Consider the following 19,531-nt stretch of genomic DNA (forward strand, 5'->3'; position numbering starts at 1 on the left):
AGAGATGGCTACTGTCATACTCCTAGTTTGAGAATACAGAGGACACCGAGGTTGTGTCTGTGTGGTATCCCATAGTACAAGAACAGAATGGTCTGGTAAGAATGTGGGTATTCTCATTGCTACTTGGCCTAAGTGCCAAACTTTGGAGGCATGTGTGTCTCATCTGGCTGCAGCTAAGGACATGTTATACAGACTCAATAGAATCTGTGCACAGAAAAGGGCTGAGGAGACGGTGTCATAGAGGCTTGTGTGACTCTCACTTGGAATATCTGATCAATCATAGACTTCTTGATATAAATCTAGGGAATTCAGTGACAGGCTGGAGATTACACAGATAAAAGTGACCAGAGGTTGGTTAGTTATAGGAAAGTACTTGGGGACATATAGACTAGAGAAGAAGTAGAAGGAACATATTCAAACAAATGTAGTAAGAGCACGAGGCTTGCTCTGCTTTGCCCCAGAAAGAAAGGCTGAAGCATATGAGAATGGAGCATATTTCAGTTGAAATGTTTTCAAATGAGCCAGGCATAGTGACGCACACTTGTAATCCCAGCCCTGTCTCGAAGAAAAGAAAGAAAGAATGCTAAACACCATAACACTATCTCAAAATAGAATGCTTTGCACTGGGAGGCAATAAGTGTCCCATCCTTCGGCACTTGAGAAAGAAGCTCACAATAGATGCACATGGCAGTGGGTATGTCATGAGAAATGCATGAGATACGTCCAACCTGGTGACAGTGAGACACGACATTGTCATCTGTAAAGTTCATGCTTGAGAACCACACATTTGGATTACAGAAAAGATCACGAAAAGTCTTGCAATATTTTAAGCAAGCTTCTGATTTTATGTCAGGTTGCATCTATAGCTGTCCTTGCCTGCATGCAGCCCACGGGCTGCATGTTGGACATGCCCATCAGGAGTCGAAGCCTTAGCATTGTCTGATTTCATAGAGAAATCCAGTCTGTCCTTGGAGACTAGAATCCTCTCATTATTCCTCCCCATCAAAGTCCAGTCTCTGAACTTTATCAGTGTGATGGCACCCTGACTACCTTATAAAGCAACGACTTTGCTTTCCAGTGGTCATAACAGAGGCAAAGTCTCTCCATCCCCTTATCCTCAGAGTGATACTTACCATCCCCTGTCACTTTAATCAGAGAGCGAGAAAATCAAGAGCCAAACAGTGCAGAATCACACTTTTGAGCTGTTCCATTCTTCTTACTGTCTGTCCTGAACAATTACAGCCTCTGCTTTTTGTTCCTGGCTACTGTACCAGGTGTGGAGGGAGAATAGGTCCCTGTGTTGGAGGATGCTAAAAACTCGAAGAAATGGCAAAGCACTCACGGTGTCAGGAAGCGGGAGGTCCTGCTCTGCTGCCGTCTCTTTCTCTGTCTTGCCTCTGGCTGGGCTGTTACAATTGCTGGACTTCCTGAAGTCTCCACTCTCAGTCAGTCAGCTTGACAGAATGGATTAGACTCCAGCCAGAACATTCTCCAACAGCACAATCCAGCAGTGGCCGTCCCAGCAGCTGTCATTTGTACGAGGGAAATTGAGACTGGCGGGAGATACGTGAGGGACAGCCACGGGGATCTGAAACCTTTTGTTAGTCTAGAAGCCTGAAGCTGCCCACCACTGTGCCCAAGTCTAAGGTCAGAGTGAATACTTTCTAGGTTAGAGAGAGAGAGAGAGAGAGAGAGAGAGAGAGAGAGAGAGAGAGAGAGAGAGGCTGTGCACTACACAGGGACCCTGTGGTGTGAAAAGCAGAAAACAAATTTTGAGCTGATTGCCTTGAAGGGAAAAAAAAAAAGTCTCTACAAGGAAGCATCCCCAAACTCCCAGACTAAAAAGTTATAGAAAAGAACAACTAAGTAATGGGATTAATCCACAAATTCTATTTAATGAGCAAAGAAATTTATTTGGGAGTAAACTCACAACCACAGGAGATTTATCGTAGGGTCCAGGAAAGTTGACCTATGTCCCACGCTGATCTGCCTGGTCCAAGATCTCAGCATCTGAAACCATGAGGTATCAAAAGAGAGAGTTGCTTACATGCATCCCAAGTCTTAAGGGTCCCCAAGAGGCCATGCCCCAGGGGCATGTACCTCAAGGTCATAGGCAGATATAATAGTTACCTGCTACATCACCAGCAGCAGTGCTTCAGGTCATGGCTCAAACAGCCACCCACTATACCTCCCCCTTTTGTCTAAATAAGAAAGTTCTAACCTGATACAAAACTATTTACAATAGGAGTGATTATTAAGTATTGTCCAGGAGAAATACAGGTAATGACCTAAGCAAAATGGAACCACAACCAACAAGAACATCAAACAAGAGACACTTACTAAAATTCAGAGATGTCCAGAACATAGGTAAATGATATGTTAGAGAGATTATTCCAAAAGCTGCCCTATCCTGAAGAATCTGAATCTAGTACTTAGTATATTCTAGCTAAGATATGAGGAGATTGTAACTGTAACTATTAGTCTTCAACCCCATCAAAGACCTGAGAAGGGATATAATAATACCTGAGAAAATGTATGCAAGCAACTTTTGGAAATCTTTCAAGAATAGACAGAGACAACTGGTAGCCTGGACAGTCACCTAAAATTTCTTAGCACCATTGGGGCATCCAATTTGGTTACAGGCCTAGAATATCTGACAGACCATGTTTAGAAGTAGGAATTTTGAAAGACCATCTTACCCTGTTTTGGCAGAGTTCAGTAGTCACTTTTCCTTGTGTCCTACTTGTCCAGAAAGGACAGCATTTATACTGTCAGCAGTCGAGGTAAGGACAGTTCTTTGCTCAGCAGGACATTATGCACCAGAAAGAAGACAAACTTCCAAATGAAGTGTCTTAATCGCCCAACGTTCTCTCTGGATCAGATCAGCACTGTCAGGAGCAATAGTGTCTCACATCAACAAGATTCTAAGTTATTTAAATGCCATATTTTCTAGGTCTATGAAGTGGTTAAAGATTACCTGTCCATTTGACCTATGTATCTGTGAATCTGGATAACTTAACTCACCTAACTATAGAGATGACAAGCACGGGTGACTGTGAATCTGTAAGTCTTATCTACCTAAATAACCTAAGGACTAAGGCTTCATATAAACAAGGTAAATAGTCTGTAAGCAAATGTACAGTAAAAGGACAATGAACTCAAAAATGTGACAATACACAATATATCTTAAACAGAGGTGGAAATGTATAGTGCGATATGCAATATGACAACAATATGTATCAATATACAAAATATCCTAAACAGAGGTAGAACATACATACAGTATGAAAAATATAATATTACATTTGTATCAATATACAAGGTATTTCAAATAGGAGTAGAAATATATGTACAACAAAAGAAGTATAGTTTTGTATTTGTATCAATATACAAATTATCATAAATAGGAATATAAAAGTTTACATTTGTATCATATACAAGAATCCATAGTAGTGCAAATTATCTAAAGTTGATACTTGGCTAAATTAGTTTACTAGTATATACAATAATCTACCTTAATATTCTATACCTATCCACTCCTCTTTTTCTTTTCTTAAGGAGAATACTGAGTCTAATTTTTTGTTCCACCCCAACCCTATAACCATCACCCATAACCCTGAGAAACATAAAACCTTTGGGAGAGGGGGTGTCATTTTTTTAGAATTGTTTCCTGCTGTTTAGGGGGTGACAGTATCTCTGTGGGGTCCTGTAAGAAAGCTCAGATTGTTGGATCTTGATAGGGCTAGCTGTAGATTCTGCAGCCAGACTCAGAGTAATGGCTAAGGTGGTCTGAGATTCTGGCTACAAGTGTAGTATGATGGACCATCTCATCTTGGAACTGTCCTGGAGAGTTTTCAGTCCAAAGTTGATCATTGAGTAATGTTCATGGGTACCATGTCATCGTTCTGGACTGTGTAGAGTTGTTGTGGAGCCCCATCTTCCATCTGGAGACTTCAGAGATTGATATAGGAAAGACATTTTCTACTGTGGAAAACTTGAACATTTTTAATACCAAAATGCAAAGTTTAGATTTATTCTGGATAGAGAAAGGAACCTCCATGCCGGGCGGTGGTGGCGCACGCCTTTAATCCCAGCACTCGGGAGGCAGAGGCAGGCGGATCTCTGTGAGTTCGAGGCCAGCCTGGGCTACCAAGTGAGATCCAGGAAAGGCGCAAAGCTACACAAGAGAAACCCTGTCTCGGAAAACCAAAAAAAAAAAAAAAAAAAAAAAAAAAAAAAAAAAAAGAGAAAGGAACCTCCAAAAGCAAGGACAAGCATAGAAAGAAATAGAATCTTGACAACAATGGTCTCTTTTTTATTGGTTGTGGTGATATTTTAATTGTGCTGAAATGTGATTTTATTTGTATGTTAATAAATAAAGTTTGCCTGGAGATCAGAGGTCATTAGCGAGCCAGGAATAGAAGTCAGGTGGTAGTAGCCCACTCCCTTAATCTGATCACACGGCAGGCAGGGTCTCTGTGTAGTCAAGGACACAGCCAAGTGTTGTGACCCTTGAGTCTTTAATCCCAGTACCAACCATAGAGACCAGGAGGTCTGTATAGACAGGCAGTGACAAGGAAGTCATGTGGCTGGGCTTAGAGCCAATGAGAAGGCAGAACAGGAAAGCAATAAAACACAAGGCACACAGGAAGAAGGTCTCTCTCTCAGGGGAAGGATGACAGCAAGTGGTAAGCTAAAGGTAGTTGTGGCTCTTGCTCTGATCTCTTAGGCTTTAACTCTGTATTTGGCTCTGTTTCTTATTTAATAAGACTGTTAAGCTCTTCTGATATGAGACAGAATCTCTTAACTTTTTCTTTTAACAACATGCTTGGATTTAGAGAAGGAAAGAGCCACATTTCAACTCCAAAGCGAGATTGATTTATAATTGAATCAGAACTACAGCTTTTCTAGAATTAAAGAGATATAGATGTTAGACAGTGAGATATTACCCTGTGTATATTGGTATCAATAGGTTCTTTCCTTCTGTAGACATCTAGGTATTGAAGGTCTTGTGAATTCTGGAAGGTGGGTATTTCTATTATTCTGTAAAGACAGAAAACAGAACCCTGCCCCAACCATTGTTTGTTAAAGTTTTTGTTGTTGTTGTTTTTTACAACTTGTATAGATGTCACACTGGTGGATGAGCTTTTATTTATCTTCATCAAGGGGTTTCTCTTGTTTGGATTGAATTTTTATTAATTTTGTTGATATCCAATGCTTTTCTTCTCCTATAGAAACAAAAGCAAAACCTCTTCCCCAATGTAGGATATATCCCAGTTTCCATTCCAAGGTCAACACATCTTTGAAGTAAACTGGTTGGTTTTGCTCAGGAGTTTTTTCTGTTGTCCAGTGTCTCTCCATAGCTGTTGTCCCTTTCTCATCAGCACTGAAAAAATTCAAGGTTAATAAATCATTGTGCAATCTATTTCTAGGGGTCATTTTTACCTCATTCTGTTTATTTAGCATATCCTTTAAAGTTTGATTAGATATTTCTTGGCATGTAGGATTGTGTGGTATACCTGTGATATGCTTCATATTATAATCACAAAAAAAACTGTCTCATTTTATTTGAGACATGTGCTGGGGTAGGACATTGTCAGTCTTAATTTGTACAGGTATTCCCATGATAGCCATAACTTCTAATAGGTGTGTAATCACAGCATCAACCTTTTCAGAACTCATAGAAGTTGCCCATTGGAATCCTGGATAGGTGTCATTGGTATGGTGTACATACTTTAATCTTCCAACTTCTGTGAGATGAAACACATCCATCTGCCAAATTTCATTTTTTTGTATACCTTTTGGGTTACTTCCTGCAGGTAATGGAGTTTGGTTATTGAAGGAACAAGTAGTAATTTTTTTTTTACAATATCCTTGGCTTATTGCCAAGTGATGGATAAATCCTTTTTTAAACCCTTGCTATTTATGTGGTGTTTCTTATGAAATTATGAGGCTTCTAGCACATCACCTATTAATTACTGATCAATCTCATCATTACCTTGCCTGTAATTGTATGAATTGTGAAGTTAACTATATATTATCAGGAATAAATTCAGCAGTTTCAATATGTAAAACAACTCTCTCTGCATATTGAGAATTAGTGACTATATTGAGGGGTTCTGTGAAGTCCATTAGTACCATAAGAATGGCATACAGCTCTGCCTTTTGTACAGAATTGTAGGAGCTTTGAACCAGTTTGATTATGTCTCCTGATTTATATCCTGTAGATGTAACACTCTTATTAAATAAGAAACACAGAGCCAAATGCATAGTTAAAAGCCCAAGAGGTCAGAGCAGTAGCTAAGAGCTGATACTAAAAACCCTTTCTTACCCTTTTCTGCCACTGTTGTCCTTCCACTCAGAAAAAGACCTGTGTATCTATCTTTTTATTGACTTTATAGTCTGCCTTCTCATTGGTTGTAAACCCAACCACATGACCTCCTTGTCACTGCCTGTCTATACAGACCTCCAGGTCTTCTATGGTTGGTATTGAGATTAAAGGAGTGTGTCTCCATGCTGGCTGTATCCTTGAACACACAGAGATCTACCTGTCATGTGATCAGGATTAAAGGTGTGTGCCACCACCGCCCAGCTTCTGCTATGGCTTGCTATTAGCTCTTACCCCGAAGCAACTTTATTTATTAACAATATCCTGCCTTTTCTTATTTATATGCATCATTATGGAATGTGGGGGCTCCAGAGATTGGCTTTTGCCATACAATGTGAGGAAGGACTCATTCAGTTCTTTTTAGGAATTCTATCCATTTGCTTTTGGGATAACAATTGTTAATCTCTCACAAAAAAATTACTGCAGGTTCTTTGTCAGCATTCATTATCTTTCCATAAAGAAGAAATCTCCTCATTAGTTCAGAGTACTACAGTTTCTGCTGGGTCAATTCCTGTCAATTGACGAAGTCCTAATTTTCCTTTTAGAATCAAATCAGGAATTTTTTCCACATAAGTTTTTAATTTCTTACTTGGTTTACATGTAGAAATATCAATTCCAATATAATATCTTCCTTCTGCATCAAAAATCCCTGTGGGGGATTGTATAGAAGGGAATATGACTAGAATGCAGTTAAGTTATGGATTCACATGATCCACATGTGCTTCTCATATTTTTTTTTCTACTAGAGCCAATACCTTCTCAGCTTCAGTTAATAATTCTTTTGGACTATTTAAGTCCTTGTCCCCTTTTAGAGTATTAACCAAATTTACTAGTCCATCTTTAGATATTGCACAGATAGTCTATAAGTTGGAATGCTTTCTAATAATTTTTGAAAATCATTAAGAGTCCTTAATCAATCTCTCCTGAGTTGTACCTTTGGAAACCTAATTGTTTGGATAACTATCTTATATCCTAAGTAATTAATGGAATTTCCTTTTTGTATCTTTTTCAGAAGCAACTTGTAGTCTCCAATAAGGGAAAACTTTCTTTACTTCTTCAAATGTGCTTTCTAAAGTACCTAACTTTGGATCAGATAATAAGATATTATCCATATAATGATAAATTATAGATTATGGAAATTTTGCACAAATTGTTTCCAATGTTTTTTTTTTCACAAAATATTGACACAAGGTTGGGCTATTTAACATCCCCTGTGGGAGGACCTTCCACTGACATCTCTTTACTGGCTGGGAATTATTATAATTAGGTACTGTGAAGGCAAATTTTTCTGTATCCTTTTCTTGTAAAGATATGGTAAAGAAACAGTCTTTTAAGTCAATAAGTATAATAGGCCATTCTTTGGGTAACAGAGAGGGCACAGGCATCCCATTCTATAGGGAGCCCATAGGCTGAATTACTTTATTAATGGATCTCAGATCAGTCAGCATTCTCCATTTATCAGACTTCTTTTTAGTATCAAATATAGGAGAATTCAAAGGGCTGGTAGATTCTTCAATGTGTTGAGCATTTAACTGCTCTTGAACTAGCTGTTCTAAAGCTTGTAGTTTCTCCTTTGTCAAAGGCCATTGTCCAACTCAGACAAGTTTATCAGTTATCCATTTTAAAGGTAAGGCTATTGGTACTTCTGAGAGTTCAACAGCAGTTGTACTCTGTTTATGTATAGCCTGAATGGTTGGTGGCTATTTTTTTATACGATTTTATAATGTTATTCCTAGAAACGTGAATTGGTCTGTATTCCATTTCTGAGATTGGAGGAATTTTAATCTGGGTATTCCACTGCTGTAACAGATCTTGGCCCCAAAGTTTCAACGCTACATTTGCCACATATGGCTTCAGCCTTCCTCTCTGTCCTTCTGGACCTATGTACTCAATCCATCTTGAACTTTATTTGACCTGAGATAAGGTTCCAATCCCTAGAAATTGGACATCTACCTCTTGTAGAGGCCAATTACGATGCCATGATTTTGATGTAATTATAGTCACATTTACACTTGTGTCTACCAGGCCCTCTAGAACAATGCCATTAATTCATACTCTAAGCTTTTGTCTTTGTTTATGGAAGTCTGGCAAAATATTCATTTTATCATGTTTGGGGGAATTTTTGATCCATCTATCAGAGTTATTCTGTTATCCAGTGCAGTATTGTTCTTTCCTTTATACACTGGATTATTTAATTGTTTTAGAGAAGAATTTCCTCCACAGTGGCTAGAAATGTATGGGCCATGTTCAATATTGGGGCCTGTGAGAGGCCTCCTGAGTCATTTCTCACCAGTAAAGGGTTGCCTCATGTAGCATGAATCTTAAAAATTCTTATTAATAAAATCAAACCTGAGCCAGGTATTGGGGTGAACACTGGAATGTCAGAGAGACAGAACAAACCACAGCTAACCTCACTTGGCCAACTTCTCAGCTGGTCTTATTTCCTCAGACTGGAAGCCTCTGTGTCCTCATATCCGAATGGCTCTCAGCTGAACTGTGCTCCAAAGCCTGAAAGCCTAACCAGCCAAATGCTTAACCAGCTAAATGCTTGTAGTTTCTGGTCCTCATTCCTTATATACCTTTCTGCTTTCTACCACCACTCCCTGGGATTAAAGGCTCGCTTTCTGAGATTAAAGGTGAGATTAAAGATGCTTGGCTCTATCCTTGAACACATGGATTTCTGCCTCTGGAATGCTAGGATTAAAGGCGTGTGCTATCACTGCCTATCCTAAATATATCTAGTGGCTTTTCTGTTTTCTGACCCCAGATAAGTTTATTAGGGTGCACAATATTTTGGGGAACACAATACCACCACAGCCTCATATATCTGTTGTTGATCTGCATTCATTATTGGTCCAATGTCAGCTTTTGCCTTATCTTCTATATAATCCAGAAGGTTGGAGTCTCCTGTTTGGGTTATTTTAGAAGGAGTATTGCTTCTAGGAGCACCCTGCATGCAATTTCTTCTCATATGACCTGGTGCACCACAGTTAAAACATTTGGTACCTTGAGGCCTCCTTACACTTCTGGAAATTACCTCTTCTACCCAAGCCTCATTACCATAGTTAAGAGACTCAACACATTTGTATATTGAATCCATTCCTCCAAAGGTGCTGACTTGACCTTTAAAGGTGTAAATATTCTTTTGCATTCTGTATTAGTATCATTAAAAACCGAGGATTCAGTTAATACTTGTCTTAGTCCTTGGTCTGATACTGCCCTGTTTATAGCCATGATCAGCCTTTGTTAAAGAAAAAAATCAGTAAATGGTTCTTGTGACCCTTGGAAAATTTTCATATATAGCTCAGTTGGTTTCTCTGGTTCTGGAATTTACCCCCAAGTGATTAAAGCTGCTGTACAGGATAGGGATATAATATGCTTATCAAAAGTAGCTTGTACATTTCTATCAGCAAAATGGCCCTCACCAAGAATTTGATCTTGGGAGATCTCAAAACCTCTGAATTTTGCTGTTCCAGGGTTCTGGCTTCTTCTCTTAACCAGCTTTTTCATTGTAACTGTTGACTATATAGTAAATCAGCTGATATTAGCTGATTCCAGTCATCTGGTATGATTCTATTTGTAGAAGACCATGTATTTAACATCTGTTTTACATATGTTGAGTTTATACTACAGGTGACCACCACTTCCTTAATTTTTTTTTAATCTCTCACTTGAATAGGTTACAAAATATATTCTACATATGGCCCAGGATGTTTATCATTTGCTGTTTTCTCACAGATGGTGACAGGATAAGTCATTGTATAAGAGTCACCTGGAGATGTTATGACTTGTGTGGTCTTGCCCTTTTCCTTAGTAGTTTCCTTTCCATCTTTACTGAGATTCTTCCAGACCTTGATATCAAGCAACTATGGTCTCTTGCAGTGTTTGAAATTCCTCTATTGTAAAGGATTTGAGAGATTTCATGGAATCATGTAACTTTTTATGTTCTTGTGAAACATACCATCCCAGACTTTATTTTATCCATTAGTAATAATCTCTCCTCCTTATAAATTATCTAAATAGCATTAACATTGCTCTGAAGAGTTTTATTCATTAACTATTCATATTTATTATCAATAGAATTAAGTCTAGTTGTACAGTTATTATTAATGGACTGAAGTTCTTGTGGTAAGTCAGCAGATTCCAAAGAAAGAATCCTTTTATGTAAGTCTTCATTACTACCTTGTAAAGCCTGTATCATGTCCCATTAATGCCTCATTTTTGTTGCTATTATTAAGGCTATTTTTCAATGATATAATATGAATTATCATGCTAAATACCATAATAGTGAATATTATATATGTCCCAGGAAGGTCGTATATGTCCTGCAAAAATTCATTCATCATACAAGCAAAACATTTTTTAATTCTTCAGATGTAATATTTTCTGAGAAATATTCAAAATTTGTGAAGAAATTTGTATTAATTTGTTTATTTATTCATCAGTTTTAAGGTGTAAAATTATTGAGTAATTTTACCTTAGATTATCAAGTAATTTTACCTTAGATGAATCCTTGAGGGCTGGTGTCCCAGTTCTCCTGATAGTTTTTTGGGTGTAGTAGCGCTGTTCGGCCAAGAGGTGTCACAGGTATAGCGCTGAAGCAGGTCCTGAAATGTGTTCCAAAGACCTGCCTTGTCCTGTATTGGGCTTAAAGGAGCTATGAAGCAAATCCTAGTGGTGTGTGCCACAACAGGCTGTGCACCTATGGGATAGAGGATTTATAGCTGTGGGCCAGACTCAGCAGCTCCCTTGCACACTATGAGTGGAGTCATTGGGGGCACACTCAGCCTGTCATGGAGGTGCTAGGTGGCAGCAGATCAGACTTAGCTGCTCCCTTGCGTGTGATGAATGGAACCATGGGAGGTATGCGGTAGCTGCAGCCCACAGGACCTGGAAAGACTGTGCGTCACTAGTGGAGCTGTGGTTGGGCAGGGTGGGAGCTTATGGAGGTGGGTAAAGCTGCTCAGTAAATGGAGGCCAGTGGGGTGGGCACTCAGCCTCCTCTCATGCTCACATGCACTAGGTGTACTCAGTGGTATGTATGGGACCTGGCGGGGTGCACAGGGATAGTAATGTGGACCCGAGGCAGTGCGTAAGTGCTGGTACCCATGCAATAGCTCAAATTAAGGAACAGATGCAAGTCTGCCGCAGTGTGAGGGACGCAGATGTGGCCACTTGGGAGGGAAAATGGAGGCAGCAATACTCACTTGGTTACAATGCAGATCTGATGCTGACATTGGTACCAGCAGATTGCAGTGTCTGCTCACAGAGCCTGTGGGCAGGGATCCAGGGAAGCTCTCTCTGCGGGTAAACAGCTGCAAATGGCTAACCCACACTCCCACATGGGGGAGGTGGGCACCAGACAATGGGGTTAATCTACAGAGTCTATTGAATGAGCAAAGAAATTTATTTGGGGGCTAACTCACAACCACGGGAGATTTATAGTAGGGTCAAGGAAAGTCGAGCTATGTCCCACGCTGATCTGTCTGCTCAAAGGTCTCAGCATCCAAAACCATGAGGTAAGAAAAAGATAGCTGCCTACATGCATCCCATGTCTTAAGAGTTCCCCCCCCCCCCCCCGAGTAGCCACGCCCCAGGGGCATGTATCTCAAGGTCATAGGCAGATGTAACCGTTACAGCTGCCTCACTAGGGGCAGTGCTTCAGGGCCTGGTTCAAACAGCCACTACAACTAAGTATGTGTGAGCTTTAACTATGTTTGTGAACATCCTTCAAAGGAAAGATAAGGGCAGCAAGTGCAGAATGAGTTAATGCTGCCAAAAGGATTAAGTGGAATAAAAATGTGTTTACAAATATACCAGGGAAAAGGGACCACTTGGGAAAAATAGGCCCATAAATAAGTAAAAGGGATTGAAATCTGCTGCAAGGCTAACAAGACCAAGAGTCCGAATTATGTTTTCCTATCTGTCTTTTACATGAAAAATAACAAGAAGACACCAGTTATTGTGATTTTTAGGAGGAAATCTTCAACTGCAGACAGAGTCCAATGGGAATGACAGGGCAATGCGTGGTGTCCTCAGGGCTCTCCACAACTCTCTGGTGGGCGGGGCTGAATCCTGATCTTGGCTTGTGTGCTGTTCACTGACGTGCCTTTTGCCAGCTTGTCCAGCCTTTCCCCAGGCCCTCATACATCTGTCCTGTTTACCCATATACCTTAGCAAACCTGATCCCATTGTCAATCATTCTCAAAGCTCTTTCCCTAAGGGGGATGGAGCCCCCCTTTTATCATTAGAACTCACACCTCAGCATCATCATTGCTGTCTTCCTTTCCATTGGGAACCCTGGGCAAGTCCATTCTGTTTTCTGGTCTAGCCTCCTTTGGGGAACCCCACCTCAGCGATCCTCTCTGGATTTCTTTTGCTTTCCATTTCTTCACCCTCAGTGCATGCTCCCCCATTACTTACTTCCCTGGTGTTGCATAAATACATGCCTAAGTATTCACCCAATGAACCATGCATTCTTCAAGGCCCAGGCCTCACCTCTCCATGTATATCTGGTTACGTGCTCTGTAGTTGATTGACTATTCTCAATTTCACCTTAAAAATCTTGGGGAAATGAAAATAAGTCCGTGTCTATGCCTCTTCTAGAGCACACTAAGTCAGACATTTCCAGGTGTTTCAGGATGCCAGGTAGTTCAGGTAGCCAGTGATTAGTTGTTAAAACCACTAACACCACGATCCTTAAAATACCCTCCTATAACAGCAGGGTCAGCAGTACGGCAGAACTTACAAGAAATGCAGGTTCTTCAGCTCCCTTCAAACCTACTGACTCAGAAGTTCTGAGGTGGGTGCCCCAAATTTGCATTTTAATAAGCCCTTCGGGTGATCTGGATGCATGCTGAAATTAGAAATCCACTGCTTGACTAGAGCCTTGCCAAGAAGCCATCACTGAATTGAAGTATTCGTCCCGATTCCTCTGACCCTTACCGATCAGGGCCTCATTACAAGAATTAGTGCCATTAATAAAGCCACACTTTTGGAATCTTGCTGTCTGTCTTCTTCCAGTGTCTTTCTACACAAGCTCCACATAAGTCACGGGACTTTTCCATGTATAAGAAAATTCAAAGGCACTGTCACATGTGTATCCTACCACTGAGCCTCAGGGTGTGGCCAGGGTAGAGTTCCTTACCTTACATGACCGTATGGTGCATGCTCAGTCCTCTCCCATTGTTCTGCTCACTTGCCCTTTCCAGTCACATCTTTGTTGGATGCTTCTTTTGTTGTTATTATTCCTTTGATTTTCCTAGATTACAATTTAAGAACCTTTTGATTTACCACTGCAGACAAATTTCTAAACAGTCTTATTAAATAAGAAACAGAGAGCCAAATACAGGGGTAAAAGCCGTGGAGATCAGAGAAATAGGAATTGCCACCAACTAACCTTAGCTCACCATGCTGCCATAGCTTCCCAAGAGAACCAGCTTCTTCCTGTCTAACCTGCTCCTTTATTGCCTTGTTGTTCTGCCTTCTCATTGGCTCTTAGCCCAGCCACCTCACTTCCTCATCACTGCCTGTCTGTAGAAACCTCCAGGTCTCTATGGTTGGTACTGGGATTAAAGGCTCATGTCATCATGCTTGGCTGTGTCCTTGAACACACAGAGTCTCTGCTTACCATTGTGAATAGATTAAGGGCGTGAGCTACCACTGCATGACTTTTGTTTTGTTTATGGCTGGCTCTGTCCTCTGATCTCCAGGCAAACTTTATTTATTAACATACAAATAATCACCACATTTCAGCACAAATAAAATATCACCACATACCACAACATAAGCCCAGATGTTCACTTTCTGCCTCTTACTAGCTCATTGCTACCCAGCTTAAAAAAAAAAATCCAAACTCCCTCTATCAGAAACCTGAACTCTTAATTCCAACATGTTGCCCCTTTGAGTCCCCCAGCATAGTGAATCAAGCCATCACACCGTCAGGCTCCTACCTCTTCCCCTCTCCCAAGTGTAATCCATCACCATCCTATAGATTCTATTTCCTCAACTCAACATCGAGCTGAGTTGAACTGCCTCTCTCCTTCATCTCTGCTCCCCCTCTTAAGGACCCCTGGAGTTTCCCAACAGCTCCTCTCTCTACTTCTCAACCACACTTCTTTTTGCCACTATTTTACAACTGCTACTTTTCACCAAACAAATCTAACTCCCTATGCTTGAACCACAAGCTCTGCTTCCTACCTCTGGCCCCATCTTGAGGGCGAACATCCTGGCTGTTGGTGAACAGCAGAACCTGTTGGCTAAATCTCTGTAACTCCCTATAATGCTTTCTCCGTGTCTACAGAGCATCCACCCAACACACTTGGGACAAACCAACTGAAAATTATCATTCAGTTTTGGAATTCTTATACTTTCTCTGCAAAACATTCTGTGATCCAGTGATGCTTTTCTTCTTTGTAGCCATAACATCCCAAGCATCTCTCCACTTAGTACACTTTACTATGTATGTGAACCCTCTGAGGTTTCTGTGATAAAGTGCCACAAACCAAGTAGCTTAAAACAACAGAAATATTTTGTAGTGGAAGAGCCATGCTACCTCATGAAGGGTCCCTTTTACCTATCCCAGCTTCTTGGGTTCCAGGCACTCTTTGGCCTTAAGGCTTCCACATTTTAGTTCTTGCCTTCATCTTTACATTGCTCGACAAACCTCCCTATGTGTGTCCATGTCTTTATACATAGTGCCAAGTTCTTATATGGAACTAGGGCTCACTTTATACAGATCTGGCTATCTCTTGACCAATCATATCCACAGAGATCTTATTTCCAAGTAAGCTCATGTTCTGAGCTCTACTGGGTATATAAACTTCAGTACAGTACACCTTTCAGCTTTGAAACCCTGGAAATCTCTATGACCTCCCGAGATTCTGTTTGCTCCATTCCACCTTCCCCAAACTCCACACTTGGACATTCTTTCTCAATGTCCACCATCTCCACTTTCAATTCTCTGACTCCATTGCTCCCTCAAGCAGCCCAGACCATGTGAAAAGCTATCTCTAAAGTGTATTTATGGTACCCCCCCCCCAAATCTTTGTTCCCTTTATCATCTGCCCCCTCTGTCTGGCATATCTCAAGCCTTGTCTGGAGTGGCTTTCTTCTTGCTGCTCTGCTCTGGAACTTTCTAGAGCTAAGCAGACTCCATAGAAGAGTCATCAATACTCTAAAGTCCATGTAGAGGCTTACACCAGTGTTACTGTGTTATTTCTTCCCATATGGCAAAAAGCCTTTCCTGTTCCTCTGGCATTGTGTCATATTCCTGTTCTTCATCTTCCCCTAGTCTCAGATCGAACAGTCTGGCCTGAGTTCCTTCATCTTCTTTTCATTTTTGGCTCTCCTTCACTGCATCTTCCCCTACTCTAGTATGTGTTCAGGGTAATAGTTCTCCTCGCCAGCTGGACTCTTCAACTTTCTAATTTCTGTAGTCTCACCCCTAGCCAGCCATTTTTGTATCTTCTGTTATACCCAGTCATCTTCTAATCATTTTCCAAATGTCAAAGAAGCCCTTGATCAGTTAACATTTTTCTGATTTACTTTCATTGCCTAAACTTCCTAAGGAAAATGTACCATATAATGGTTTTGTCTTTGTAATCAGTTTCTTGATGAATCTGTGGATGCTGGAGTTAGAATGGTTGCCTTAAACTTTACGCTCAAATTGTAATCTCTCTTCTTCTTTTTATTCCACACCTCATATTCATAAAAAATGCTCTAATATCACACACTTAATTTACAATCACTCAAATAATTAATTGTAGTTTTTCTTTCTGTATTGTCTCCTTACCACTCCAAGGGCTTTGACTATGTACTTAGTTTTACTGCAGGCCACAGACACATTGATGGATAAGGTATTGGGGTACCTATACTGCAATGATTAAGAATATACTGGCTGGTCTTGTGTGTCAACTTGACACAAGCTAGAGTTATCAGGGAGGAATACTAGCCAGGCCAGCAGGGATGACAGGAGCTTTCCAAGTCTGGAAGGTGCTGGAGAAGGACAACATGAGTCCCTCTACGAACTGTCAGCTACCATGGTAGGAGGTAAAGGCAAGAGGTAAAATTAGCCAGTGGGCAGGATGACATCATGCAGGAACCCAAATGGTCTGGGTATGGATTTAAAGACAGAAAGTTATGCAGTCTCCAGCCCAGAGCTTAGCCTTTGCCTTATCACAGAGGCTCTTCTTTCCTGACCATGCTCCTTTCAAGCACCTTCCTCTGGAACTATTGGCTTAACTTGTGGCAGAATCATTGACATGGTCCTTTTATCTCTGAACCCAGAAGTCACCTTAAACTATGCCTTATTCCTCAACTACTGCTTTGAGCAATCACCAAGAGACTATGCTCTGGGAGGCAATGTCTCTTTCAGAGTCACATCTACCACCAATTTCATCCATCTTTTACATCTTGGTTGGGAAATGTCAGCTATTACTTTATCCCAGAATTGTTCTAATCCATGCGTCCTGCTGTCCCAAATGCAAAGTCCTGACTGAACTACTCCTCTACTCAGAATCTATCACTCTCTCTACTTGCCACAAAAGTAGAGATTCACTTTCTGGTACCATCACCATATGCCTGTGTGATTTATTTCCCCACCTATGAACAGCCCTTACCTTACATTGCAGATGACAGTTCCCTTAGTTGTTTCTGGTGTCCCTTCGTGTCCACTTGTCCCATGCCTTTGTCCTCACTGTTCCTTCTGCCACAAGTCTTCTCTCCCTTCTGCACCACAAACACCTAGATTCAGCTCATTCTCCAAAGTGTATCTAAACTGGCTCTTCCTGCAGGTCTTTTTTTCTATGACCTTTGAACTAGATGTAATCTTTTCTTCCTCTGGGACCATTTGTTTCCATTTCACTTGGAGTATCTCATTCTTCCAAGGATCTAGGTGCTGTTCTAACCCCATTAACTTACCAGTTTCCAAATTTCCTCTGTTCTTTTGCTGGACAGGGTGGTGGGAATTCTCAAGCATTACAGAAAGGGCTCTGGCTCCCAAGAGTTTGGACTAGAACCCTGACTCTATCGCATTAGCTGCAAGTTTGGGCTAATGTAATTTAGCTTTCCTCAGCCTTACTTTCACCATATATTAAATGGGACCAATAAAGTAGCTGTTCTCTATAGTTCTTAATGAGAGTTGATATAATAAGTGTAAAGCACTTGCTCAGTGATTATTAGTTAATATACAATAAATCGTGGCTTTTACTTCTTTAATCATAACAATTGACAAACTAAATGCCATGGTTTGTTTACTTGTCATCTTTATCCCATTGGACCATGATCCAGGACAAGGACCCAGCCTTTTATCTGTGTCCCAGACTTTCCACAGTGGCTGTTCATCAGAGGTGCATAATAGATGCTTAGGGAATGATTTAGTACATTAATGAAGTCCTTGATGGCAAAGAACGTCTATTAATCATTTCAGTGTCCCTTAACAGTGTTTAGCAAAGTGTTTTTTATGTGGCAATTGGTTAATTAATATTTTCAAGTACATAAATAAATGAATAAATGGTTGAGCAGTTCAATTAAAAGCAAAACTTGCTAAATGTATGTTGAATTGAAATAAATTGGTAGATAGGGGAGGGTTTTGGGAAAATAGTAAAATAGAAATTGTGTTTCTTGATGGCTATTTTATTCCTCTCTGGCTTATTTACATGATTGATCACAGAAACACATGATCTGTGCCTCCCACTGTAAATTCTGTGCCCTTATTCATCTCCCATCTCTTGAGTTAGTACTATTTACTCATCTAACTTCTCACAGGAACTTAATGTGTGCATCTGTGCTGAAGTAGAAAGCCCAAGGTCTGTGGCTTCTCTTGTACTAGGAGGTCACATTCTGCCACAGTAGATGTTGAACCATTTTACTTGGATGGCGGTGAATTTATGCAGATCCATTGCCAAGTTCTTATCTTGTTCATTTGTGATTAAAGTTGGATGTCAGGGACACACAGCAGGCTATGCAGAGAAAGCGAGACTAACAAGCTTTTAGGAAGATTGAACTTGAGACCCTGGTTGCATTAGCCTAGAGTACAAACCTATTAAGCCTCTAGATGCAGAATCCATGGAGAAAAGGTGGGAAAATTTTAATTCAGAAAATGACAACTCTACTTCAGTTATTGTCCTGAAATTTCTACTTATTCATTCATTTAATCTTCTTATAGTTCCATGAGAAATAGTCTTTGATTATTATCATCGTTCCACAAAAAACAGGAGTCCCGGAAGGGTTAAGTATATTACTTGTGTCAGCTTTGTATGCCTGGCAAACTGTGACTGGCAAGGTACTCAAACCTAGACCTTGGGCTTCAATAGAGATTGTCTGACTCCAGGGCCCCAGACAATGCAGGGACTATGGCAAGACCATTTAGGGTTGGCTTGTCTGAATGACTGCAGGCCTAGTGGAGAACTTCAAGGGGACTGCGTTCAGCTGGCTGTGTTCTGTCTTAGTGCTTTCTTATCTGTAGCACATGCCGGGGGGGGGGGGGGGTAAGAGAGAAAAGTACAGCAGTTCTAAGTCCCACCAGTTATCTGGCTTCCAAACCCCATAAGAAATGTTGTATCTGTGCAATATGAGTAATATGACTTCTTTGATTGGGCATGTGGCTTGAGTCAAATCTGCATGGCCGTATGTAAACACCTGTATTTGTGGATGTGTTCATACATGTAGAACAACATAAATTTTGTGTAATGCTGTGTGATGGTTTGAACAAGAATGGCCCCCATAGGCTCATCTATTTGAATGCTTGGTCATTAAGGAGTGACATTACTTGACAGGGATTACGAGGTGTGGCCTTGTTAGAGAAAGTGTGTCACTAGAGGGTAGTAGGCTTTGGGGTTTCAAACTCTCAAGCCAGGCCCAATGTCTCTCTCCTTCCTGCTTCCTGCTGATCTGGATGTAGAATGCTCAGCTTTTCCAGCACTATGCCTGCCTACATGCTGCCATACTTCCTGTCATGCTGATAATGGGTCTCTGCAACTATAAGCTAGCCCCAATTAAATGCTTTCCTTATTAAGAGTTGCTGTGATCATGGTGTCTAACATTGACTAAGACATACTGTATTGATGGAAATGTTGATCTACAGAAATCAAAATGACTGACAGGTTTTATAAAAATAAATCTACATCACATATGACATCAATG

General features: G+C 40.6%; 1 protein-coding gene across 2 annotated transcripts in view; it reads left to right on the top strand.

Moving 5' to 3' along the window:
- Astn1 (astrotactin 1) overlaps positions 1 to 19,531 on the top strand; it is a 340,652-nt gene that overhangs the window by 207,232 nt on the left and 113,889 nt on the right. The gene's annotated exons all lie outside the window — the stretch shown is intronic.

The sequence above is a fragment of the Peromyscus maniculatus genome, chromosome 11 (assembly GCF_049852395.1).
Source record: "Peromyscus maniculatus bairdii isolate BWxNUB_F1_BW_parent chromosome 11, HU_Pman_BW_mat_3.1, whole genome shotgun sequence".
Lineage (NCBI taxonomy): Eukaryota > Metazoa > Chordata > Mammalia > Rodentia > Cricetidae > Peromyscus > Peromyscus maniculatus.